The 27,554-nt window shown below is 43.2% G+C and overlaps 1 protein-coding gene across 1 annotated transcript in view; it reads left to right on the top strand.

Annotated features, from left to right (window-relative positions):
* The window catches only part of LOC306871044 (B-cell scaffold protein with ankyrin repeats-like), a 170,796-nt gene that overhangs the window by 135,267 nt on the left and 7,975 nt on the right, over window positions 1-27,554 (top strand). The gene's annotated exons all lie outside the window — the stretch shown is intronic.

The raw sequence follows: 27,554 nt of genomic DNA, 5'->3' as shown, positions 1-27,554 counted from the left end.
GAGCTCTTTAACAAACACCATTGCCTTCTGAGACATTAAAACAATAAATAAACTGATGCGGGTCTAAATTATTCCTTTAATAAGAATGGTTGATATTGCTGTGTTGCCCCAATTCAGTCAGTTCTCAGTGTTTATAAATGAATACTTAATAACATTTCAGACTTCTATTTGCCCTCTAATCCTTTAATAGACATGGGAGAAAAAAAGACCCAAACATGGACCATTCATTACAGGCAGCAATCTTAAATGTTCAATTTCAGTTTCATTAATAATTCAATAAGTGAAATATGCCAAATGACTTGTATTGTTAGAGCTTTATAAATAATTTATATGATCATCCTGGAGCTGTATGCATAAAGCATCAAAGAAGTGGTGTTCTTGCTAAATCACAATCACTTTTTGCTTCTTAGACAGATCTCATGATCTTATGAAAAACAGTAACAGACCATTGGTAGAGGTGTCACAAATCCGGTCCATGAACTTACGTTCTCTCACCACCAGAGGTCACCCGCTCACCACATGGACTCTTGCACTACACCACTGTTGCACTTCACCATTGGACTACAATTCCCATCATCCTTTGCACTGACGACACACAGCTGTCACCAATCTCACATTGCTCTGATTACACAGCTGATCACAAAATCACACACGCTTTATAAGCCTTGGACTTCCTCTCTGTCATTGCTGAGTATTGTGCAGCGTATATCACTCTCCCACGTAGTTGTCATAGTCTTGCCTTGTGTGTTTTCTCGTGTTTTGATTCTTGCTCGTGTTTCTTGGATTAACCCTTTGTCTTGCCGTTCGGACTCTGTTTGCACTGCCTTTGGACTATTGCTCGTGTACCTGGATTATCTCTCTGTCTTGCCCTGTTGGATATTGTTCGCCGATCGTCAACCCACGCTTGCCCTAGGATTACTCTTTGTCTTGCCTGTGATGTTCCTGTTTGCCATTATGAACCTTGTTTGTTTTGTGACCTCGCCTTTGAATAAAGCCTTGCAAATGGATCCGCACGCCTCACGTCTTGTTCGCCCCGTTACAAGAGGTTTCTTAGAAATTTTACAAAGCCCTTATGACTTATTTTTGTGGAAAAAAACCCTGTGAGATCCGCTTTGCTCCTCCAGAGCATAAGGATAAAGTGCAAGCATCAAGAAAAAGAGAGAAAATGAGAAAATAATATTCACACTTACAATTTTAATCTCACCAGCTGGTTTGATTGCTATTTATGTTTTTAACATCATTCCTTCATCACTTTGACCGGCACTTATAGATGCACAATTGCTTAGCAACTAAAAATCGGCACATCAAACAGGTGTCCACAGCCGTGTCTCAAGCTAATTGCCACTGTTTGTTTTCTGCAATACAGTATAGCATTTTTAATAGCTAAAGTCTAGCCAAGCGCCAGACTAGAAGACCAAACCATTTTCCTTTTTGATAATGGGACATCTAACATGGGAGGGCACAAGCTGCTAGACAAATAAGGAACATTTCACTTTTTACTGATTTAAACTGAAGTTTAGTGATAGGGTACAATGGGGCTAAAGGCGCCCCGGGGTAAAAGGCACCTTTGATATTATTTTCATCTAAACCACTAGATGGCACAAAAACATGGTGTAGCACTTTCCAGAACATCTGTTTTTCATGATGCATGTGTATATTTGTCTGATCCTTGACGCAATCGAAGGCAGCAGCGCAACATTGATTCTGTGCTTACTTAATCTAATATTGTAGATTAAAGTAGCAAATTAGAATCCCTAAAATTAATGCATATATTTTGAGACAAAGGTCTTCTTAACAATTTTCAGTTTTGTTTAAGATAATTAAAGCAACTGTTTTTAAATAACGGAAGAATATGTCAAAGTATGTTATTTGGTGTAAAAAGCGCCTCTGCTGTTGGGGGTAAAGGCACAGTAATTAACACGATAATTAATAGATGACTTTTCCATTTCTCTTCCATGACTCTTCCATGTTAGATTCAGATAAATATCATATATTATGTTGGGTGTCTATGTTAGAGATAATCACCATGTTTAGAATGAAACCATCATATTTAAAAACATGATATTAATCATATCATATAATAAAATATTATTGTTGTTACTACTGTAAATCTATATTCAATTATTATGGGATCTCCTTCAATGCTTTCAGAATCTTTACTTATTAAAATAATTTTTTATATTAACATATTTTAATGACAGTTTTACGAGTTCACCCTTACATCTTATCTGATAGCAAATAGCAAGCATATTTTGGCGTGTTGTCCTGGGGGAGCGCTCCGAGCCCGTAATATGGCCCGAACCCAGAGAACTCCCCCTATCCCTAATATGGGATACAAATAGATTAGGGGTGAGGAGTTGGGGTGGAGGAGGGATACCAGAAAACTGTAATTGGAGAGAGGTAGGCAGGCTGCATATGTATATATACGTATTGTGCTTGTTAGGATAGTTAGCTAAACGAGTTGAACCTGCGCCAAATTAGTTGATTATCTGATCGTGCTCCTCCCGAACCTTGTTAATAAAACATAATTTCACAAGTTCACCATTACATCTAATCTGATAGCAAATAGTAAGCATATTTTGGCGTGCTGTCCTGGGGGAGGGCTCCGAGCCCGGAATATGGCCCGAACCCAGATAACTCCCCAAAAGAAGCTTTAAGGCATAGAACAGCAGCCAGAGAGCAAAAATGTTAGTTGCCCCCCAAAATATGCATGCTGTGAAGAGATATGGGTTAAAAATTGAAAAAAAAAAAAAAAAGGAGGCATGGCGACCCGAGAGCTCGTGCAGTGCTCGACGGGAGCTGCAGCTTGCAGCGTCGGACTGGCGAGCCCTACATGCGGCTAGATGAGGAGCACGATGGCAGATATCAAATCAGGGACTCTCGCTGCGTCCGAAGTGAGCTGTGGCTCTGCTGCTCCGGAAGGGAGAGTCTCTCTTGCAGCAGAATACGAGGTGCGGTTTGATGCCTCGGCTGGAGGGCTCTCACTGCGACTGAAGGGAGTCTGCAGCTCTGCTGCACTGGGAGGGAGAGCCTTGTCCGTCGCCGAGTACGCAGCGTGACTCAAATGAAAGACAGAGGGCTCACACTGCGACTGAAGGGAGCTGAGACTCTGCTGCACAGGAAGGGAGAGCCCTGTCCGATGCTGAATAGGCAAGGATATTCGAGGCGCTGTTTGACGCGTCGGATGGAGGGCTCCCACGCAACCGAAGGGAGCCCGTGACCCTGCTGCACCGGGAGTGATAGCCCTGTCTGACGCCGAGTACGCAGCGTAACTCAAAACAACAGACGGAGGGGTCACTCTGCGACCGACGGGAACCACGGCCCCGCTGCACCGGAAGGGAGAGCCCTGTCTGATGCTGAATAAGCAAGGAGACGCGACTGATAGAGGGACTCTCTCTGCAGCCGAAGGGAGCTGCGGCTCTGCTGCATCAGAAGGGAGAGTCACCCTTGCGGCCAAATACGAGGTGCGGTTTGATGCGTCGGATGGAAAATAGGGTCTGGCTGCAGACTTGCACTTGCACTTGCACTCTCAGTACTAGTACTTGCTTGTATGTACAAGTTACATACAAGCAAGAACATCTAAGTGTGAGTTAGAGGGTCATCTTTACTTGACCCTCTAACTCTAGCACTATCTATTCTAATTGTATTTTATCTATGTCTTTTTATTAAAAAATAACAATAATAATAATAATTATCTGTACTGCATTAGGCTAACCAAGACTTGTAATAGCACTTGCACGTTGTTGCTCTTTTGTTGGTTTTGATTGCTTCTTATGTCCTCATTTGTAAGTCGCTTTGGATAAAAGCGTCTGCTAAATGACTAAATAAATAAACTTGCACTCTCAGACACTTGCACTTCCGCGAGTGACGTCACATGCAGTCTTTATTTTTTATTGTGTTCAATTTATTGATTATTTATTTGTTTGAATCTCTTTTTTTATTTATTTAACCTTTATTTAACCAGGCAAGTTAATTAAGAACAAGATCTTATTTACAATAACAGCCTGGCTGGAGAATTAAAATCTCTTGAGACATACAAACATATATCACAGTATTGTGACGTAACTGCAACCCCCCATGCATATGTATCTTAAACGCAGGGATACATGAAAGAGGAATCAAATCGGTATGCCGCGCTGTCTGAAACACGTCTCTATGCTTGTGCGTGCTGTACTGGCACACACCCGAAGCGCGCACAAGCATAGAGATGTATTTCAGACAGCGCGGCATACCGATTTGATCAACTGCGATACGTTTAAGCCCTAATAGCCTATATGACAGATCAGAGCAATCTTTTATTTACTGATTGAACATGAAATCGTCAAATTACTACTCGATATCAAATGCATACAACGAAAATACAGAATAATTTGAAAAATAATTTACGAACAATAATAGCCCGGTAGTGGGTCGCGACCTGGTGGTTGGGGACCTCTGACTTAGGCCACTTTGAATACCGGGTACTTCCGTTCGGGCTTGTCAACACCCCAGCTGTTTTTCAAGCATTGGTGAACGATGTCCTGAGGGACATGTTTAATATTTTAGTTTTTGTGTACCTGGACGACATTCTAATTTTTTCGCCTTCTCTCCAGGAACACATCCAGCACATGCGTTGTGTGCTATAACGTCTGTTAAAGAATTGTCTTTTTGTGAAGGCTGAGAAATGTGTTTTTCATGCCAGTTCGGTTTTGTTTTTGGGTTCAGTCATGTCCGCTGATGGCATCAGTATGGATCCAGCCAGTGTTAATTTAGTTGACGAAGACGACGACGAAAAATATTCGTCAACGAACCTTTTTTCTGTGACTAAGACAAGACGTTGACGAGCTAAAACTAATATCTGATGATAAAAACTATGACGAAATTTATGCGCGTCTTCGTTAACAAGACGAGACGGGACTAAAATGTTATTTGAGGACTACTGGACATTCAAAATACATCCTATAGGCTAAGTTAACTGTCTTGTCTTTCAAAATGTGCGTCTCTGTCATTGCATGGCAGCCGCGGTGGACGGATAGGCTACCAAAACGCGAACTAGCGATCTGAAACAATGGCCTCAGCACCCGAAGTGTTAGGGAGTGGGTGACCAGACGTCCCATTTTTCCCGGGAGTCACAATTCATTGTCGATTAACTTAAAGTTAGTGAAGGCGGTGATGTATAGTGATAGGCGGAAACGCGCTGATAGAAGTGCTCTCTCTCGCGCACGCTCCACTTCTTCAGTTCTCATACAGCGCGCGATCAGTTCTCAGTGCTCAAATACACACACAGCAGTCCAAATATCTATCATGTAGAGTATCTCACGGAAATACAGTCCGTTATGGTTTAAGTGAGCTTAAACAGGTGGGTGAAAACTGAACGTATGTCAGTAGGCTATTACATGCATACCTTCCGTCTTAAATGGACAGCATTCCTAATTATCTGTCATAAATGTTAACCAACAAAAGATGTTAAATAAATGTATACTTGTTAATACTTGTTGATTCAAATTTCTCATAACTAAGCTTAATTGATTTGGTCTAAATAGAGAAGAATTAATGACTTTTTGTTTGAATACTACATATAAAATAGCTACCAAAATAAATGTTGGTAACTGCAGTTTGACTAAAAGTAATGACTAAAAGTTGACAAAAATGCAACTACTTTTTGTCGACTAAAACTAGACTAAAACTATGAAAGACTCAAATGACTAAAATGTGACTAAGACTATTAAGCTTTTTCGTCTCAAGATAAAGACTAAGACTAAATCAAAAATGCCTGCCAAAATTAACACTGGATCCAGCTAAGGTGAGCGCTGTTATGGACTGGCCTGTCCCCGACTCTCGTACAGCTTTCCAAAGATTTTTGGGGTTTGCTCATTTTTATCGTCGCTTTATCTGTAATTTCAGTCAGGTTGCCACCCCTCTTACGGTCCTCACGTCGACCAAGTCCCGTTTCACGTGGTCCTATGTGGCTCAGGAGGCTTTCGATCGTTTTAAGAGATAATTTTCTTCCACACCAATCCTGATTACTCCTGACACGTCAAGACAATTCATTGTAGAGGTTGACGCAACTAACACAGGAGTGGGAACAGTGATTTTGCAGCGCTCATCACAGGACGACCGGGTTCACCCGTGTGCTTTTTTCTCTCATCGCAGAACGCAATTACGATGTGGGTAACTGTGAACTCCTAGCCAGTCGGTTGGCATTAGGCGAGTGGCGTCATTGGTTAGAGGGGGCGGCCCAGCCATTCACTGATCACCAAAATTTAGCGTACATTCGTTCGGCTAAAATATTAAGCGCTAGACAGGCACGATGGGCTTTATTCTTTGGGCGGTTCGACTTTACCATTTCTTACAGACCCGGCTCAAAGAATACCAAGCCTGATGCGCTTTCTCGGCAGTTCGGTTCTTCTGAGGACGGCTCTGCCACAGAGACTATTCTGCCCAATGGTCTCGTGGTGGGGACTGTGGTCTGGGGAATCGAACGGCAGGTTAAGAGAGCCCAGGTACGTTCGTAACGCGGTTCTCTGCTGGAGTCACGCCTCAAAGCTCATTGTGCACCCTGGAATTAGGGGTACTCTGGCCACCGTCCATCAGCGGTTTTGGTGGCCGGCCTTGGCCCGTTACGTATGCCGATTCTGTCGACAGATCGGAGCTACGGTTAGTCTGTCGTCGGGATTCCACCCACAGACTAATGGACAAGCTGATCGCGTCAATCAAATTCTCGGGCGTTTGCTCCGTACTCTAGCTGCTCACAACCCCTCTTCCTGGTGTGAGCAGCTGGGTTGGACCAAATAAGCTTAGAACTCGCTGCCGTCGTCATCCACTGGGATATCTCCGCTTCACTGTCGTCTAGGTTAGCAGCCGCCGCTATTCTCCGTGCACGAATTGGAAAACTCTGTCCCCTCTGTCCAAGCCCTTATTATGTGCTGCCAGCTTACCTGGAAGAGGGTTCGGAGGATATTGTGTAAGACTAGAGAACGCATCTGTCGGGCCGCTAATCGCCATCGTTCTAAAGCCCCTAGATATGTTTGTGGTCAGAGAGTGCGGTTGTCCACTAGTAACCTACCCCTTCAATCTCCGTTGTGAAAATTAGCGCCCAAATTTATTGGCCCTTTTTCCATAGTCAAGTTCAAGTTCAAGTTCAAGTTGAGCTTTATTGTCATTCCGCTACATGTGGGGACATGCAGTGGAACGAAATGTCGTGTCTCGCAGGACCACGGTGCTACATAAATACAGACATTACAACAATGAAGTAAAAAAAAACACTATAAACCTATACACTACTAACAGATTTAACTATAAGTATACTATATATAAGTATTTACCCTATACAAACTAAAAGGATCAAAAATACAACTATACGAATGCTTCACATAAATATTACCCTATACAAACTAAAAAATAGAAGATAAAAAATACAAACTATACGAATGCTTCACAAATACTGTACATGTGCAAAGAGAGACATTTGAGTCAGCAGCTGGTTGGGGAACAGTGCAGGATGATTTGTAGTGCATGAGCATGTAAACATACATATATTGCTGAGTTTTTTGTGAGATTGTGCACACGCAGCAGTGTGTGTAAGTGTCCATAGTGCACATAGTGTAAAGTGTAAGTGTCCATAGTGCACATAGTGTAGAGTGTGAGTGTCCATAGTGTAAAGTGTCCATAGTGCACATAGAGGAGAGTGTCCATAGTGTAAAGAAAAATTTAAATTTAAATTAATAATTAAAGTTCCATACAGTTTTTCTTTGGTGTGGTAAGGTTTGGGGTGGGGGGTGGTCCATGTTCAGGAGGTAGGGGTTTGCATGGGGTTTCAGAGGGGGGCGGGGTGGTTTGAGTTCAGGGCTCTCACAGCCTGGGGGAAAAAGCTGTTGAGCAGTCTGGCGGAGCGGGCTCTGATGCTCCGGTACCGTCTTCCTGATGGTAGGAGCTGGAAGAGACTGTGGGAGGGATGGGTGGAGTCCTTCACGATGCTGTTGGTTTTGCTGGAGCATCGTGTAAGGAAGATGTCCAGGATGGAGGGGAGAGGGGCACCGATGATCTTTGCAGCTGTGTTCACTGTCCGCTGGAGGGTCTTGCGGTCAGCAGCACTGCAGTTCCCGTACCAGACAGTGATGCAGCTGGTCAGCACACTCTCAATGGTGCCTCTGTAGAATGTGGTGAGGATGGGTGGAGGGAGACTTGCTCTTTTCAGCCGGCGGAGAAAGTGTAGGCGCTGTTGTGCCTTTTTGGAGAGTGACATGGTGTTGGTGGTCCAGGTGAGATCCTCTGTGATGTGCACCCCCAGGAATTTAGTGCTGCTGACTCTCTCCACAGTCGAGCTGTCGATGGTCAGTAGGGGGTGGTCAACGGAGTTTCTCCTGAAATCCATCACAACCTCCTTTGTCTTCTCCACATTGAGGGACAGATTGTTTGTGCCACACCATTCAGCCAGCTGTGCCACTTCCTCTCTGTAGTGCGTTTCATCGTTGTTACTGATGAGACCTACCACTGTTGTGTCATCAGCAAACTTGATGATGTGGTTGGAGCTGAACTTGGCAGTGCAGTCGTGGGTCAGCAGTGTGAAGAGCAGCGGGCTGAGCACACAGCCTTGTGGGGCACCTGTGCTCAGTGTTGTAGTGCTCGAGGTGTTGTTGCCGACACGGACTGACTGAGGTCTTCCAGTTAGAAAGTCCAGGATCCAGTTACAGAGGGAATTGTTAAGGCCCAGCAGGTTTAGCTTATTTATGAGCTGTTGTGGGATTATTGTGTTGAATGCCGAGCTGAAGTCAATGAACAGCATTCTAACATAGGAGTCTTTATTTTCTAGGTGGGTAAGAGCCAGGTGGAGGGTGGAGGAAATTGCATCGTCCGTAGAGCGGTTTGGACAGTATGCAAACTGGAGCGGGTCGAGTGTGTTGGGGAGGCTGGTTTTGATGTTATGCATGACTAGCCTCTCAAAGCACTTCATCATGATTGGAGTCAGTGCTATGGGACGGTAGTCATTGAGACAGGACACAGGTGATTTCTTTGGTACCGGTATGATTGTTGTGGATTTGAAACACGTGGGGACGACTGCCTGACTCAGCAAGGTGTTGAAGATATCTGTTAGGACATCTGTCAGCTGTGCAGCACAGTCTCTCAGAACACGGCCAGGTATGTTGTCAGGACCCGCAGCCTTGCGTGGGTTAATCCTAGATAGGGTCTTCCTTACGTCGGCTGGAGACGTCCTTACGTCAAGGTCCTTAGTCTCTATTTCTCTCTGTGAGTTTCTAGACTTCTTTGTCAGATTATTGTGCTACGCAGCCATTCTGCCACCTCTCTTTCTATTGACAACTCTGTTGTGTTCGATCAAGTACGGTCCTGTCCTGTTTGGTCAAGTCGAGTCCTGTCAAGTGTCTGACCTGTTCTCTGCCCAGTCTCCCAGTTGCCTGAGGCCAGTGGTTAGTTTTCCTCCAGGCGCAGCCCTCCTCTGATGCTAACACAGAGCCCTGAGGGACCCCTTTATTAATAGTTAATGGTACGGATAATTGTTGGTCAATCTTTACATATTGGGATCTGTTAAATAAATAGTTAGAAAACCAAAACAGTTGAATTAGACACACCAATACTACGTAATCTGGATAACAAAATAGAATGATCAACTGTATCGAAAGCTTTATCAAGGTCAATAAAACTTGCGCACATCGCTATTAATAGTCATACTATGTATTAGGCTATATGTAGCTAATGTTGTTGTAATGCTTAAATATAACAATTAATTTGAAATAACCCAATAAATTCATTAAATAATTACTGTTACTTACTGTTTTGGATTTAAGACAAGTCTGGGGCTGTCCTAAATTTAAGAAGTTATTTACGATGATTTTTAAGAAGATTCTTTTCAAGAATTTGAATTCTTCTTCATTTTTGTCTTAAGAACAATCTTAAGAAAAAAGATAAGAATATTCTTAAGAAGAATGTTTGGGAATACAAAATATTCTTAACTTTTTTCTTAAGTTAAAAAATAATAAGAAAATGGCAGTTAAGAAGAAATTTCTTCTTAAGAATTCTTCGTGAATCCGGACCCTGGTAACCCGATCACACTGCACACGTTAGCTGAACATCAGCGACACAAGATGGAAGAAGCAGGAAGCGCAAGCCCGATAGCCCAGTCGAACTCCGTACGTCGGTCAAACACAAGCGATACAGGATGGAAGAAGCAGGAATATGGAGCATATAATATGACAAAATTATTTGAATTTGAATTTTGTTAATTTGAATTATTGACAAGTGTCATTTAACAAAACTGAATATTATGTGGCACTTAACATAGTTCTGAATTTGATTTTTTTTTTACTTGAATAATGAACATTTGAAATTTAACACAATTTAATTTTTTTTATGGCAGTTTTTTTAATAGACGTATTTTCAAACAGCAGATTTTTTGTTCTGAATTCTTTGACTGCAAATATCCAGTTTTAAAAAATACAGCTTCAAGTTTTCAAGATGAAGAAGAAATTCGGAACATCAAATTAAATATTTAAAATTCAAAGCGCAGAAATTCAGATCGTACAGAAAGTAGGTCAGAAGTCATCCACAGGGAAGAGTAGATGATCTCCGAAAAGTCCAAGAAGCTGACTTATTGCATTGGAAAGGAGAGCCTCCGATTACCCGAGTAAACAACGTGATTTTAAAAAGTTTTTTTTTTTTTTTTTTTTACTGATCAGGGCTATATGGGTTTCCTTTATGTGCAGTTGATTATACCTGATGTTACTGATGTAACTTTTAAAAGCATCTAATGACCATCAACCATTCTGTGAGAGGCCTTTTTGAGCTGCTGTAGTTGCTGCTCTGATGCAAAATGAATGGCTGGAAAATGTTTCTGCGGGTAAGTCTGATTGAGTAAGGATTAGTTTTAAGTGTTTTTGGAACCAAAAACGTGTGACAGGGTGGTTAGAGTCGTCGACGAAGAGAGGGTCCAGTGCGGATTTAGCTTGAGTGTTCCTGAGTTGGAAATAAGAAAAGAGACCCTGATAAGGTTGAATTGGAGATGGAAGGTTAAAAAAGTTCCTTTCTTGGTCGGTCTTACTTTGCTTAATAAAGTAAGCGATAGTTTCGCTATCGAGTATGGACAAATCAGAGATGGTCGGATGGAGTTTGTGGTTGAATTTAGAGGTTATTGCGATTTCTGAGCATCTCAGAAAACTAAAGAAAGTCAATAAAAACATGGCGTCGAGGGTATGAGCGGTCTGGATAGAATGGTACCCTGTGCAGAGATTTTGGATGTATTTTTTAAGGATGTCCAGAGTTATAGGTTGTCTGGAATCTGGGCTTGATGGTTGAGAGCGCTGAATTCCTCTTGATTAGAAGAGAAGTTTGAGAATTATTTATTTCAGGGGAGGGGAAGCCGTAAATTAGTTTGTGAAAAAATTGAACACCACTTAAGTAACCTAGATTTGGCTTGGAGGCTCTTAAGAGAATTGACGTAGGAAATAAATTACGTAATTGCAAGGAGAGACAAATCGGGGAATGGCAGGTTATAGGAGAGGTGAAATGCTTTTAAACATCTCCAAGCTGTTAGATATGAATCTCTGAATTTCTGAAACATAAAACGAGAGAGAGAATCAGCAATTAGATTTTTGGATCCAGGAATGTGCTTAGCAGTTATAATAAATTGATCACATGCTGAAATCCAGATTAGACGTCTTAGTAGCATGAGAGCGAGGGAATGGGAATTACCTTTATTTATGCATTGAACGGTCGCTTCGTTGTCAGAGTGCACTAAGATGCTGCTTGACGTCCAATTTTTTCTCCAAAAAAAGGCGGCGATAACTAGAGGGTAGAATTCGAACAGTGTTGAGGACTGGGAAGAGTCGAGTATCTGGGGTGGGGGCCTTGGAAACGCGAACCAACGCCCTTGATAATATCCCCCGAAACCGACGGATTGGGCTGCATTGGTGAACAATTGAATGTCATCGGGGAGAAAAACCAGATAGCTGTAAAAAAAAGTTAAGCCATTCCATTGTTTAAGGAAGGTAATCCATAAACTGATCTCATTACGACAAGCCTGATTTATGATAATTTGATCATCTAAGTCATGTACGGGAAGATTCGAGTGCGAGGAGATGAGAGATGAAGGGGCAGCCTTGGGGGATTATGTGCATTTCGAAGTTAAGGTGACCGAGCAAGGATAGGAGATCGCGTTTGGAGCAATTATGGCCCTCTGCCAAGGAGGAAGCAACTAAGATTATTCTATCGATTTTTTCCTTAGGCAGCGAAACCTGGAATTTGACTTAATCCAGGTCAATGCCCAGAAATTCGATGAATTGTGTTGGTCCTAAAGATTTTTCCTGCGCGATGGGGATTCCCAGATCCGCAAAAATTCTTTGGACTGTTGTGATATTTTCGTCTGGGATGGTATCGGGAGGAGATGTTAAGAAAGTCGTCGAGCAGGTGGATTAGGTGAGGAACTGAATAGTTGTTGAACAGAATCCAACTAATTGCCTTTGATAACATGTCGAAAATTTTAGGGCTACTTTTACATCCAAAGGTTACTGAGAAATAAAACCTTCCACACCAGCGGATCCCAAATAAATGCCATGAATATGGGTGGATAGGCATCACTTTGAAGGCAGAACCTACATTTTTGATCATGGTGATCGCTTGATCTATAACGTGGTAGTGCAGAGAATATTCTGCAAGGGGAATGAGGCTGTTTATGCTAGAAAATGGGGAATTACGAGGAGCTGGTCGATTATCAAATGCTTTTTTTCCCGAAAATTTTCTGGTAGCCACTCCGATAGGGCTGATGCGAAAAATCTCAAAGGGGGGAGTGGCCCGATCATAAAACCTGACTCAACTTCTTTTTTGATTAGATTATCTACTGTATCTTGCTCTGCGAGTGCGGATTGGAGATTGTAACAAATGATGTTCTGTGATCCATGTAGTGCCAGGATTAAAGCCCTGTTTGAGGCCAGAAAATACATAACTAGTGAAGTTAGTGTCTGGGTGATGTGAAAGCTCAGAGGATAGATGAGAAATATTGACTTGAGTCGATATGTAGTTTCTAGATCTTTTATTGGTAGCTTTCATGACTGGACATACTGTATGGGCATGAGCCCCGCCACAATAACTGTAGTCATGGAGATACTTGCATTGCTGTCTCACGCATCTTCCTCTGTTAAAGTTTCCACATAGCTGCTGATTACTAGAGAATGAGATAAGTTCTCTCCTGGAATCCGATATTGGATTTGTAGTTGCAGAACGAGGGACGTAGCTGGTTGATTTGACTTGCATCAGTTCTGGGCAGGGTATTATAGTGGGATAATTTGAGGGCATGAGATGGTCGAGTGAGCTACTGACCTGCAGACTGCGCATGATATATTGCGACAACTGAAAAATACTCTGTTGTGGAGATCAGAGTCCAGTGCGCCCCAATAGGAGCACTGATTCAACTGAGCAACACGTACCGCACATTTGGCTGAAAATAATTTATGGTATGTGTAAAAATGGGTTCCGCCATAAGACAGCGCAAGTTCCGCGATTATTGCCAGATAATCATTAAAGGGTATATTGCAGGTTAGAGACTCCAGTGAGTCTCGATATATAGACAAATACTGTAGGAACTAGATTTTCTTTAAAAGATACTTTAAAATACGCTATTAAGGCTTCTGGAGTCGTTTTTGTGAGATAATTTTACTTCCGCATCTGAAACGTGCCAAAACCGGAAGCGGGAGAGCGCTCTCCATTCTCCAAAAGGGAGAGCGGTCCATTTAAACCACAGGAAAACAATGGATCGCAATGACAGATTGGACGCTGAGGAAATTTTAAATGTGTATTTACACTCGTATAACGGACCACAGATAAAATGATGAGCCTGCTATGCAGCCAAATGAGCAGGACAGGCCAGGATTAGACAGAACAACGGTCAGAGAAGACAAATTGGGTTGATGTGAGAAGAACAAGGCAGGTGTTTGGTGAGAGATCAGTGTTAGCTTACAGATATACACACGTTAGCTAATGTAATAAGGCAATAGCAATGCTAGCATCGATACTACCAGTAATATAAACTAATAAGCGTTGATCATGCTTGTCACACTCATTAATATCCGACACTAACGTTATGTGATAGTCGTTTCTTATTACCGCAGGAGAGAGAGATAAACAAGTTTTTGATTCATAGGTGCTTGTGTGGGAAATGCGAGGAAAGCATAGACACCTCCAGGCCAGCAGACACGTTTTAGGGCATAAATCATTTATTACTCTAAGCTAAATACTTGTATACATGTATAAATACATTGTTAAAGATTTTAATATTAAAACAGTCTGAATAATTTTGATTCTCAATTACAAGTTAACTCTATTTAGGTCATGACTACCTATAAGTAACACTTTTTGATGCCATTGGTATAACACAATCAATAATGACAGCATACAGATAGAAGTTGTCCGCTGGGCCTATGGTGCATGTGTTGTGTCAGCCATTAGAAGATAGTTTACAGATGAAGGAGGACTTTATAAAGGTTTTGAATGGCCCCATTTTGTTGACAATCAATAAAAAATAAAATCACAATCAAGCAGATCTGCATTTATGGTTAATTCAATTCAGTTTTATTTATACAGCACTAAATCACAAATATTATTTCATAGCACTGTTAATACCCAACTCAAAACAAAACATTTCAACTGTTAATATATATATATATATATATATATATATATATATATATATATATATATATATATATATATATATATATATATATATATATATATGTAGATGTAGATGTACCAAACATGTACTACCAAAAGAAATACCATCTGACCCATTTAAAAACATTTAACAATCTTTCAGTCTGGGTATCACACTAATGTGTTGTTAAAGTGTGTTAAATGGTGAAGGCTGTGCTAGATATACACCAACAGCCTCATCATGTTGATCCTCTGACTGGAGGGATCTGGAGAGAAGAGCAGGTGTAGTGGACATGACAGTGCTGTGTTCTTGTGGAGCCTCTGGTGACCTGCAGTATTCCTCTCTCAGACGGCATATGCTGGGAGAAGCAAACACAAGTTTAGATCACATTCACTGCTGACCATGCTTTTCCACTTGGCCTCCATCACATCTGTTACGTTACACACCACTGCGGTGTTTGAAGCAGATGCATTAGTGAAGTCCAGTCTCTTCACCTGCACTAACGCACCGAAGCCCGGAAGATACCGTCCTATTTCTTGTTAGGAAACCTGTGGACTCGATGTCCTGACAGGTAAATTGAAATAAAAATAACTACCGAAAACACACTGACTCGCGCACGCTCAAAGCAGAGTGCGGCACACGACTCCCTTATATGACGTAATATGACGCAATGTTGAAAAAAAGCGGTTCCTCTTCAGGAACTAGAGCTGCGTCAGGAGACACTTTGGGGAATGCCTACAGCGTAACCGGCTCTGAATACCAATGAAATCTGTCCAATGGATGGGAGGGACGTCACGGGCTGTTGATGTAATGACCAGCTGGTATAAAAGCACGTGCGGTGAAACCGGCGTCAGCTTTCTGTCATTCAGCTAGCTCTCTGTGTTTCTGTCAGTCTGTCTGTCTTTAACTAGGCTTGGAATATGGGAGAAGCGCAATACGAGCTGTGTGTTCCTTCCTGCAAATGTTTTTTGTGTGCGGGGGATACACACAGCTTGTGTGTGTTTGGCGTTCCCCACGGCGCTGCCCCGCTTCCGCTGAGGCGGGGTGAGGACGGCGCTCGTGGGGTTTGCATCGGGATCTGATGGAGGGATCGGAGACGAGCAAGTCTCTATCTCCATCCTCACCTGTCAGATCCCATGACCGCTCCTCGAGTTCAGAAGCCCGCCTTGCGGTTACTTCCCCTCGGGCAGCGGCATCGGCGTTTCTCGTGTCTTCCTCCGAGTGGTGTTGCGGGCATGCCAGGCTGACCTGCTCAAGGAGTTGGATGAGGGCGAGGGATTTAATGCGGAGGACTTCCGTGAACTCCGCAAAACTGCTGATTTGTCTCTCCGCGCCGCCAGGGAGACCGTCAAAGCGATCTGTGGCAGCCCTGGTGGCGGCGGAGAGGCATCTTTGGTTGACCTTGTCAGATTGAAAGAAAGACCGCGACATGGTCTTCCTTCTAGCCTTTTTTGGTTCGGGAGGCAGGTGGCGGCGTTCCAGCGGTTTCTCCCTCGCCGCTCTCTAGCTCACGGGGCTGCTGGGCGAGAGCCACGTGCTGGCTCCTCGTATAGGTACTTCCCTTTGGCCTAGCACTCTCACCCCGCACTTTTACGAGTGTGTGGGCGCCGCATTAGCTCCGCTGCGGCTACGGGGCGTCCGCATACTCAATTATATCAACTATTGATTGATTCTCGCTCAATCAGAGCGGAGGGCGGTTCAACATTGAGGTGTTGTTCTTGCTCACTTAAAAGTGTTGGGGTTAAGACTGAACCCCAAGAAAAGTGTGCTTTCTCCATTACAGGGAACCACTTATCTGGGGTGGTGGGGATTCGACCACGGTGCAGGCATGTATGTCTCCTGCTCGGATCGAGTCAATCCTCACAAAAGTCAGGAGGGTGAAAGAAGGCCAGTCACTCACTGTCAAGCAGTTTCAGATACTGCTGGGTCTGGTGGCAGCTGGTCCAACGTGATACCTATTGGCCTGCTGTACATGAGACCCCTACAGTGGTAGCTCAAGACCAAGGGGTTCTCCCCAAGGGGAAACCTGCTTCACATGATCAAGGTCACGCGGCGATGCCTACGTACCTTAGACATGTGGAGACAACCTTGGCTCTTGTCCCAGGGCCCAGTGTTGGGAGCTCTGTGTCGCCGCGTACGCTAGCGACGGACGCATCCTTCACCGGTTGGGGAGCGGTCATGAGTGGCCACTCTGCCCACGGTCTGTGGAGGGGTCATCATCTCGCTTGGCACATGCTCAGGCTCGAGATGCTGGCCGTGTTTCAGGCTCTGAAATACTTTCTCCCAGACCTAAGAGGTTGCCCTATGTTAGTTTGCACCGACGACACATCGGTGGTCTCTTATATCAACCACCAAGGAGGTCTGCGGTTCGTGCCCCCTGTACAGGCTGGCACCAGATCCTTGTCTGCTGTGTTCTCCTGGAGTTTGAGGTTTTTCATGACTCCCTAATGCTTCCTTTACACCATGCATTCTGGTACATGACTCTGTGCTATTATGGTGCTGCATCACCTTAAGGACTGAAACTGGCACATCTTGAGCAGTGGCACATGCTTTCTCTGAACTAAAAGTTCTAGAGTCATCACAGCAAATCACCTCTTCCAAGAGGTGGACATTTTCAGCCCCATTTCTGTTAGAATAATTTGTGTTTTTCCATTCTGTTAACCCCTGTGCAGATGCAATATTGAGGGCCTTTGATTTCCATCTGTTTTCTATCCTTGAACCCCAATCTACTATCGTTCTGAACGTGTTTTCAGCTGGATCTAATCCGTTTGACAACGCATTTTGGACTGGAGTGCCAGCATTGTTCTTTATGAGTTGTAATAACGGTTCGTGATCACGGCTTGCATTTTCTAGACCGGAATGTTCTTTGTATGTCACCCACAGACGTTCAGCGTATGTTTCAAACGGCTCATTGCTTCCCTGTTTAATTTCTAGTATCCTGCTCCAATCCACGCTCGTTGGTCCTCTCAGGTCTAGCAGCGCCAGTTTTAATCTTTCATATATAGCCTCGTCAGATTCATTATTGTTTCGCTAGACTACGTCTCCAGATTTCATTTGAGGGTTTAATTTTGAGTTCTTCCGGAATGGTTAATAGTGCGATTTGCCATACGTCCCTAGTTTCTAATTTGTACACTGTGGCTTGTAACATCAGTGTTTCCCAGTAGGGTTGGAATGGCCCTCTTTTAGGCATCATTCCCACTATCTGTTTATGTCTTGAACACTCTTCACATGTTAATGGGCGGCTAATCTTGGTTATTTCATCATTCGCGTTTGTCATGGTTTTGAGTACAGCAACTCTAGCTGACGCGGAGGGCTTTTCACTGGGTTTAAGGTTAGCTCTTGTTATAATCGGACTTCTCTGACTTTGTTCATGTCTCTGAACGGGAGCTCGGTTACGAGTTTCTCTCCGTGTTTTACTCTCTAATGTGGCTACATCATCATTGTCACTATCGCTGTTTTTATTAGGATCAAAAGTAGATCAAAAAAGATCAAAAAGGCTGCTTAACTGCAGCCACTGGAAATCCGACATTGTCGCAACATTCTTCAAGAGACGATATATAATTATTGCCGGTTTGGAGTTTCGTCTGAAGCGCATCTATTTTTCTCGCCATGTTTTCACTTTTTCTTGCTCAACCTTGTCTTTCGTATGTAAATGCCTCAACCTGTGCTCTAAGCTTTTGCAATTCATCCAAACGCGCTTTCTCGATTTCTTTGATACTCGCTATTGTGCACTCATTTTCGGCTAATGTTTCTAGGTCGTTTTTCCGAAGTAAGTAGACGATGGTAGCTGTTGTTTTTTTAGATTTTGATTTAGATGTCAATTTTTCTCCTTTGGCCAAAAACCAGGATATGATTTCGTTGTTTTTCCATTTAATGTTCAATCTTTTACCACTTAAATGAAGAAGGATATTTTTTATATGCACAGCGTGAATTTCCATGATCTCCTGATCTGCACTGCTGTTGTACTGTCCCTGAAAAGTCATGTTTTCCAGCTAATTCTCCTCCCACCGGATTTCTACGCTCTCCGGTCTAACAATGGGTATGTCGACCCGTTCTAAAAATGTGTCTATATGTGATTTGCAAAAAGCTTTCCCTCAACACTCCTAAAAAATAAAAGGAACGAACTTACCACAGCTTGTAGACATGGAAGAAGAAGCTCAAACCTCATGTCCTCCGTTAGTGAGAATCAAATCGAAATTCGCGCTGGAAAGACGTCACTCGCCTAAGTAGGGAGATCACGGAGGCTGGTCACCACTGTAAGGTCCACACATTTGGCCCAAAGAAGGTATATGGTGGATGAAGGTTTCCTGCGTGTTCGGTCTTTTCAATGTGCAAAGTTCTTCAATTTAAGTTAAACTCTAATCTGACTCCATTTTATTATTTAATCTGACTCCATTATATTATGAGCTTGTATTTAGGTTGACATGCAAATTGATTGTCAATTTCTAATTAGTATTCTTCTGATATTTGATTATTCTAGTTAACTCTTGACTTTATATTTACTCGTTCATTCGGTTGCTCATGTTGCTAACAAGGATACAACGTAATCTACTAGAGTCAATAATTACAGAGTAAAACAGAATAAGGTCATTCACGAGTTCGCCCCTGCGTATAATGAACAGAGTCAAGGTTTATGCGTGTTTGGCGTGCTGTCCGGGGAGAGGGCTCCGAGCTCTGTAAATTACTCCTGAACCCGGGGCACTCCCCCTGTCCGGGGAGAGGGGTCCGAGCTCGGCATTTAGCCCGGACCCAGAGCGCTCCCCCCGTGCTCCTCCCCACGCTGGGGTAGGAGCGGGCTGATGGTGAGGAGTTGTGGAGGAGGGATGCTAAAAACTGTAGAGAGAATGAAGGTAAGATGGCTTGGTCTATTTATAGAAGTTCTCTCTCGGCTGATAGGATAGACTGTGTGATTGCTGACGGTGAATTGGCCGTGTTAATTATCTGCGCGTGCTCCTCCCGAAATTTGTTAATAAAACATCACAATGTAACAATTTATTATCAGTCAGGTAAATACTGCATGTCTTATGCCAATTCAGAGAGATCAAATCATATCAATACAAACATTGAATTCTCAAAGATAAATCTACGAGTAAAGGATGCATACCTGACTTTATAGAAATACATAGTGTGAAGTATTGAAACACACCACACACTACGGGCTTCTGGCTACAGAATCACCCGATCCTTTTGCCACATTTCCTTAAGTACTCTGACCAAGATAAACATCCCCCGAAATGGAGAAAGGAACTAACATTTGGAATTTGCTTTGATCAAGTCGAGTTAACACCTTTTGGGACAGAAGGTAATTAGCATGAAAGGCACTGGGACATCTCTAAACTCTTAGGATCTGTATTACCTTTTAGTTTACTTCTTGTAAGAATGAGACCATTGTACCAGATGCCCTGAGACAATTCAAATGATATCAAACATGACTGTAAATATCACTTGCATTAATGTAGAACATTACATTCTACTATTGACCATTCTGAGTGAGTTGAGTGAAGGGAAGTATGGGTGAGGGGAAGAGGGGATGAAAAGGAACTGATGCATATTTCAGAGAGGCGTTTTCCCGCATTTTCTCTCGGTGGGATGTGGAGACAGATGTCTGTATGTTAATGCACTGTGTGTGTGTTGTCCATCTCAGAAGTTCAAAGTGTCTGAGGTTCTGTAATTCTTACAGTGCTCATACCATTCTTAGAAATGGCAGCACACAATGTAATATTGCCCCCACGTTGGCCTGGTGTGCCAGTTGTGGGTCAGTGTCCAAAGAGATTGCATGCCTTTGGCTAGACTGAACCCAGCCTCATCCACAAAAAACAGAAAGTACAACTTCAGGAAGTATGCACAGGCGTCTTTGAAGTATAGTAAAGCTCCTTGTACTGTATACCAATTGCACACCAATGGTTTACCTGAGAACATACTATTACCACAGCTCCTTCACTCCACTATTCCTCTCTAATGGCACCTTGTAAAGTTGTTCATAGTCATTTGATTGTTTTTTTGTTGTTGTTGTTTTTTTCTGCCTATAGAGGAAATGCTGACAGAATTAATATTTGCAAAGATATTGTCATATCTTCTTATTGCTCTTCCACATACATGTAGCTGTTGTTAATGGTTGTGATGTCTCTCCTTGTTCAAAAATGGGCAAACTCCATATATGTCTCCAAACTTGAATGGTTGATTGTTTTTTTCTGAACCCTTGACATCACAAGTGTTGCTGGTATTGTCCCCTCTTTTTTTTTTTTTTTACGCACCTTGTTGATTGTGTGAAGTTGCACCAGAACAATCAATTGTAAAAATGAAATAGTAAAATTGCAGAAAGTCTCCTGTGAGGGCTAAGATTAGGTGTAGGGCAATAGCACATACAGTTTGTACAGTATAAAAACCATTACGCCTATGGAATGTCCCCATTTACAATCAACTTTTTTGATTGATTAGTAAGACAGTGATTCCTATTTGAATTACAATGGCAGGTAATTTGCCAATTTAGTAGTGATAACAAACATTTCATGTCATAGATAATTTTGGACTGTACATGTCTGACAGATTTTGAGAATTGAATTTATAATTTTGCATGTGATAGCTCACACAGTGAAAGAATGTTTGAAGAATTTGAAGAGTTTCACTGAGAAACGACTCGTTAGTTATGATCAATGAGCCATGTGCATTTAGTTATTGTGCATATTGTAGACAACTGTACTTGTTTCCACATGTGCCAAACATGCAATTTGCTTAAACCTGGTCTGAAAAAGAAAGTACCTGTTGTAAAATAATTTCACTTTATTGTTTTGAGTGGATAAATAATAAATAAATACATAAAGAGAGCTAAAGCAATTGAGAAAAAGTGTAACTCAATTTGAGTGGTTGAAACGTCCTTTACTCTGTTCACAGTGTGTTAACGGGCCACAAGCCTTTAGGGTGTAGGAACTGCTACTGTTTTAGAGCCATATTTCTCCTATCTTTATGCTGTGCGGCAGCACTGCAGTGAGCAATTTGAGAGTGAGGACTTTGTGTGCATGTCTGTGTGTGTGTGTGTGTGTGTGTGTGTGTGTGTGTGTGTGTGTGTGAGAGAGAGAGAGTTCAGAGAGGTTGTGAAGAGTGCATCATTAGCGAGTCCCTCTGCTGTGAATACCGTGTCATAATGAGTTGGTCTTTACATCAGGGCAGTGATGGAGGTCAGGATCTATTGCTCTATGACAGCTGCATATGATACACGTCTGTCATTCACTTGCCCAAAAATTCATTAATACAACAAATAGATCATTATTATAATATGGAAATAAATAAGGGTTAAGCTTGAGCTTAGTCACATGGAATTTTATAACTTCTCTGCTCACTGAAACATACATTGCCCTCCATAAGTATTGGAACAGTAAAGACAAAATTGCTCTGTTGGCTGTGGAGTCAAGACATTTGCAAATATAATTAAAAGATGAATATGAGACAAAACTACAGAATGTCACATTTTATTATTAGCTGTTTCAACACATATATGTTTTACCAAATAAAAAGAACAGCACTTTTAGAGTTTATCCCACTCATTGATGTGAGCATAAGTATTGGGACAGTTGAACATAAGGCAGATATAAAAGATTAAAAGCTATTATTTAGTTGCAGATCCCTTGCACACAATCACAGCAGTGAGTCTGGGACCCATAGACATCACGACTCTTGGTCTCATCCTTTGAAATGCTTTTCCCAGCCTTTAATGCAGCCAATTCCAATTGTTGCTTGTTTTGGGGAGATTCTGCCTTTACTTTCCTCTTCAGCTGGTGAAATTCATGTTCAATAGGATTTAAATCTGGAGATTGACTTGGGCAATCTAAGACTTTCCATTTCTTTGCCCTTATAAATTCCTTGACTGAACTGGCAAGGTGTTTTGGGTCACTTCCCAATGAATCTGATGGTTTTGTACCCTTCCAAATTCATTCGGCTACTGTCATCATACATTAAGTCATCAGTAAAGTTGAGAGGGCCTGTTCCAGAGGCAGCCATGCATGCCCATGCCACGACACCACCTCCACCATGCTTTACAGATGAGGCTGTATGCTTGGGATCATTGCCGTTCCCTTTTTTCTCCACATTTTTGCTTTCCCATCACTTAGATAAAGGTTCATCTTTGTCTCATCGGTCCATAAACACAGTTCCAAAACTCTTCTGGCTCACCTTTGTGCTTTTTTGCAAACTCTAATCTTGCCTTTCTATTTTTGGTGCTGGTCAGAGGTTTGCATCTTGCTGTGTAGTATCTGTAATTCTGTGTCAAAGTCTCCCGAGGACAGTAAATTGTCAGAGCATCACCCCAGCTTTCTGGAAGTTGTTGGTGATTTTACAGACACGTCTTTTAGGATTAATTTTCACAGCTTTTATGATTTGTCTGTCATCAACCACTGTTGTTTTCTCAGCCGATCAGGTCGCTGGTGGTTGCTGGTGTCGCTGGTGGTTTCCAAACTCTTGATTTCTCGGCTAGATACCACAAATTGGCGACAAGGATTAACATTTTTTTCTTCCACTATTTTTGGTCGCAGAGATGGCTGTTGCCAACGTGCCTTTCCCGAGTTTTTTCCTGCCTTGCCCCGGCGAGCCTGCTATGCCATTCTGCACATGGTTGCGGATCTTTGAAAACTACCTACGAGTGATTGACGCAACGGGGGACTGCTGGCCGGACGAAAGACGGAGAGCTGTACTGCTTCACTGCCTCGGCACAGAGGGCCAGCGGATTTTCTACTCATTGCCTAACATAGGTACGACGTATAAGGATGCAGAGGCTGCACTAAAAGCCTACTTTGTGCCAAAAGCGAACATAGTAGCTGAACGTCACGCCTTCCGTAAACGCTGCCAGGCTCCTCACAAGACAGTTATACAATACGTTGCTGCTTTGCGCGAACTTGTCGTTACATGTGAATTCGGTGCCTGTGCTGACGAGATGATTCGCGATCAGTTAGTGGAAAATGTGCTTAGCCCACGAATACGTGAGAGACTTTTATTGGAAACTGACCTCACATTGGACAGAGCTGTCACGATAGCCAGTCAGATTGAATCTGCTTCTGATCAGGCTAAATCCATTTCAAACTCCCGCCAAGTTACCGCCCCCGTACAAGCAGTGCAGCACGTAGTAAAGCGCAGGAGAGGGAAACCATCACATGCGCCTCCTAATTCTGTTCACGGGGGGAAAGGAAGTCCTGCTTCCGCTGTGGCTCGGAGGCACACTTAGCTGATGCTGCAACCTGCCCTGCTGCAGCTGCAACCTGCAGAAAGTGTAAGAAGACTGGACATTATGCTAAAGTGTGCCGATCCGCTCAGTCAGGCACGCGTGAGGTTCATGAAATTGAATTACCAGAGGTTACTGTTCTGTACACAGAATATCCAGCTCGCCCGCCCAGCATTACAAGTACAGTAACCATATCTACCTCTGCCGATCAAGCCTTAGTGGTGAATTTGGTGGTTGACACCGGGTCCTCTGTATCTATCTTGCCTTATAATACTTATGCGTGCCATTTCAGTAATGTTGCACTGTCACAACCAACAGCCAGGCTTGTGATTTATGCAAAAGCTCAAATTCCAGTAGTTGGGTGTTTGTCAGAAAACGTTTCGTTACATGACCACACAGTACCTGCTACGTTCTTCATTGTGGAAAAAGGCACACCACTAATGGGGAGGGACCTCATGTCTGCACTGCATGTGAGGATTGAGAACAATCAAGTACTGCCTTTTAATGCCCTTTCTTCCCTTGCTCCTCCTGTGCCAGTGTTACAGTGCACTGTTGCTGAGTTAACAGAGTTCGGATGTGCTAAAAACTTTGTACACCGTGTAAAACTGGATGAAACTGTCACACCTGTGCGCCAAAAACTTCGCCGCCTACCACTCTCTGTTCGCTGTGCTGTGTCAGAGGAGTTAAATCGCTTACAAGCAGCTGGGGTGATAGAACGCATAGATGCTTCCGCATGGGTTTCACCAATTGTTGTTACACAGAAAAAATCTGGGAAAATCAGAATGTGTGGTGACCTTAGAGAGCCAAATAAAGCTGTAATCGTGGACTCTTTTCCGTTGCCCCACATGGAGGAACTGCTCGCTGCTCTTAAAGGTTCTGCTGTCTTCACTACTATTGATCTGATTAATGCTTACTACCAAGTACCACTGCACGAGGACAGTCGCGATCTCACGGCCTTTATTACTCGTGATGGACTGTGGACTGGGTTGAAAATTATCTGGATGATATTATCGTTCACGGACGTGACATGGCTTCGCATGACAAAACACTTCAAGCGGTATTACAGCGCCTAGAAGCCACTGGCTTACAACTCAATAAAGACAAGTGTCATTTCCGGCAAACCAGCCTGCTGTTTTTAGGACATACGGTATCTGCTGAGGGCCTTCGTCCTGATGAGTCCCGATTGCAGGCAATAATCGATGCCCCTGCACCTTCTGATGCATCTACTTTGCGCTCCTTACTTGGACTTATGTCGTGGTACAGTAAGTCCTTCCTGATTTTGCCACTGTTGTAGCTCCAGTGCGCGCCTGCTTACATGCTCCAAATGGATTCAGCTGGTCAAAAGAGGCTGAACAAAGTTTGACTGAAGTAAAACGTTTGCTAGCAAACAGCCCTTCTTTGGCATTGTTTGACCCTGCAATGCACACCATTGTCTCCACAGACGCTTCCAACTATGGTCTGGGCGCCATACTTTCCCAGGTCGGCCCAGATGGCATTGAACGCACCGTAGCCTTTGCTTCCCGCACGCTGTCGGCTGCCGAGCGTAAATATGCCACAGTAAAAAAGGAAGCATTAGCATGTGTGTGGGCTGTTGAGAGGTGGCGTACTTATCTATGGGGCCGCCGTTTCACTCTACGTACAGATCACCAGGCTCTGACAACCCTGCTTACCACTAAAGGAGTTGGCCGTGCTGGACTTCATGTAGCAAGGTGGTCTGCACGCCTCATGTCATTTAATTATGATGTGGTATATCGTCCAGGTTCCCAAAATGCTCCTGCTGATTATCTGTCACGTGTGCCCTTACCTGCTTCTTCCACAGATAATGCTGTTGCTCAGGATGATGATGATGTGGATGAGGAATTTGTTGCTTTTCTGTCAGCCACCTGTAATTCTCCATCTGCTGCTGATGTTGAAGCTGCATGTGCTTCTTGTCCTGGACTAAACAAACTTTGTACACAGATCTCTAATGGTTGGATCCTTCACCCAAGGGACTGGATGTTGAACTGTTGCCGTACTATCAGCTGCGACTGGAACTGTCTGTTAAGGACAATTTTGTCTTCCGAGGCTCACGACTGATTGCACCTGTTGCTCTTCGCTCTACACTGGTCTCCATAGCGCACGAAGGACACCAAGGGGAGGTGCGAACTAAACAGCGACTCCGTGATCTCTATTGGTGGCCAGGGATGGACGCTCAAGTTCATGATGCTGTCCGTTCCTGTCATGTATGTCAACTTAATGACAAAACTGCGAAGTCACATCCTGCTCCTCTTCAGCCGGTGCCGCTGCCAGATGGACCATGGCAGAAAGTAGCTGTGGATATAGTCGGACCATTTGACACTGCTGCATCTGATTGCAGGTTTGCTATTACATTGATCGATTTTTACAGCAAATGGCCTGAGGTCTCCTTTACTCACACCGTCACTACGGACTCTGTGGTTTCCTTTCTGTCATCGGTATTCAGTCGCCATGGCAATCCACTGAGCATAGTTACTGACAACGGTGTTCAGTTTACATCTGCTGCCTTTGCTGCTTTTCTGGGAAAACGGAATATACGTCACCATCGTTCCTCTCTCTACTATCCAGCAGCTAATGGTGCTGTAGAGAGATTTAACCGTGTGCTCAAACACACTGTCCAAACAGCCATCCAGCAACATCTGCCGTGGAAACCTGTTGTAACTGACTTCTTGCAGGTGTACATGCTGCAACTGGTACTTCACCTTTTCAACTCCTCTATGGCAGGCAAATGCGCACAAGGCTGTCTATTCTGCCATCTCCTCCTGTGTCCTCACCCACTGATGTGACTGTTCGCCAAAGAGTTGCACAGCTGCAACAGAAAACAAAACGGTATACTGATGCCAAGCGCGGTGCACGCCCTCCTTGCTTCCAGGAGGGGGATAAAGTGAGAGTTCGGAACCATCTGCATGTTTCTAAGGGACACAGGAAGTTCACAGACCCTCTCAAAGTAAAAAAAAAAACTGGGAGTGGGAACATATGTCCTGAGTGATGGGAAAACTTGGAATGCCTCCAATCTCACTGCATTCCCATGCACAACAACAACAACAACAACGCCTGCTGAGAATGCTGGTCACTGTACCAATACTCATATCCTTAGACCTAAACGTAACACTCACAAACCTAGTTGGTTAAATGATTATGTTCCTTAGATCTGATGTATCGCATGCACTGTGCCTACATTGCTTATGCTACTAAGTTGTGCTATCCTGACTCAGTAAGTTCTAATAATACAGAATTGTTACAATCTATACCACTACTGTTTTCAAATATGTTACAGTGTTATATAGAGTAGAGAGTTAAGGTTGGTTAAATGCACAAGATGACTCTGCTTCAGATTAATAATTGATTGATTAAGCAATTAATCTTGCTGTCTGGTTACCCCAACGTATGTTCTTAAAAGGGGGGAAAATGTTGTGTTCATAAGTAGCATTGCACTTGACTACTATTTTGAAATACTAAGTCATGAGCTGTTGTATCGCGACAGATGTGATGTAATGAAGTGAGCGTGAGTTGAAGAGAACTGAGTAAACATGCTGAGTGTTCGCTACTACTGTCTCGTCTGCTTTACTTCCCAATTGTACGGCTAGATACCACACCTTTGTTTTTGCTAGAGCTCTTAACTGACTTCCTCTTTTGTTTTAGCATTCAAATCGCTTGCCTTTCTCTCAAAGTCAGCTCCCTTGTCTAGGGCTGGGT

Source organism: Barbus barbus, assembly GCF_936440315.1.
Source record: "Barbus barbus genome assembly, chromosome: 1".
Classification (NCBI taxonomy): Eukaryota; Metazoa; Chordata; class Actinopteri; order Cypriniformes; family Cyprinidae; genus Barbus; species Barbus barbus.
The sequence above is the reverse complement of the archived record's forward strand: the minus strand, read 5'-3'. Positions and strand labels throughout refer to the sequence as shown.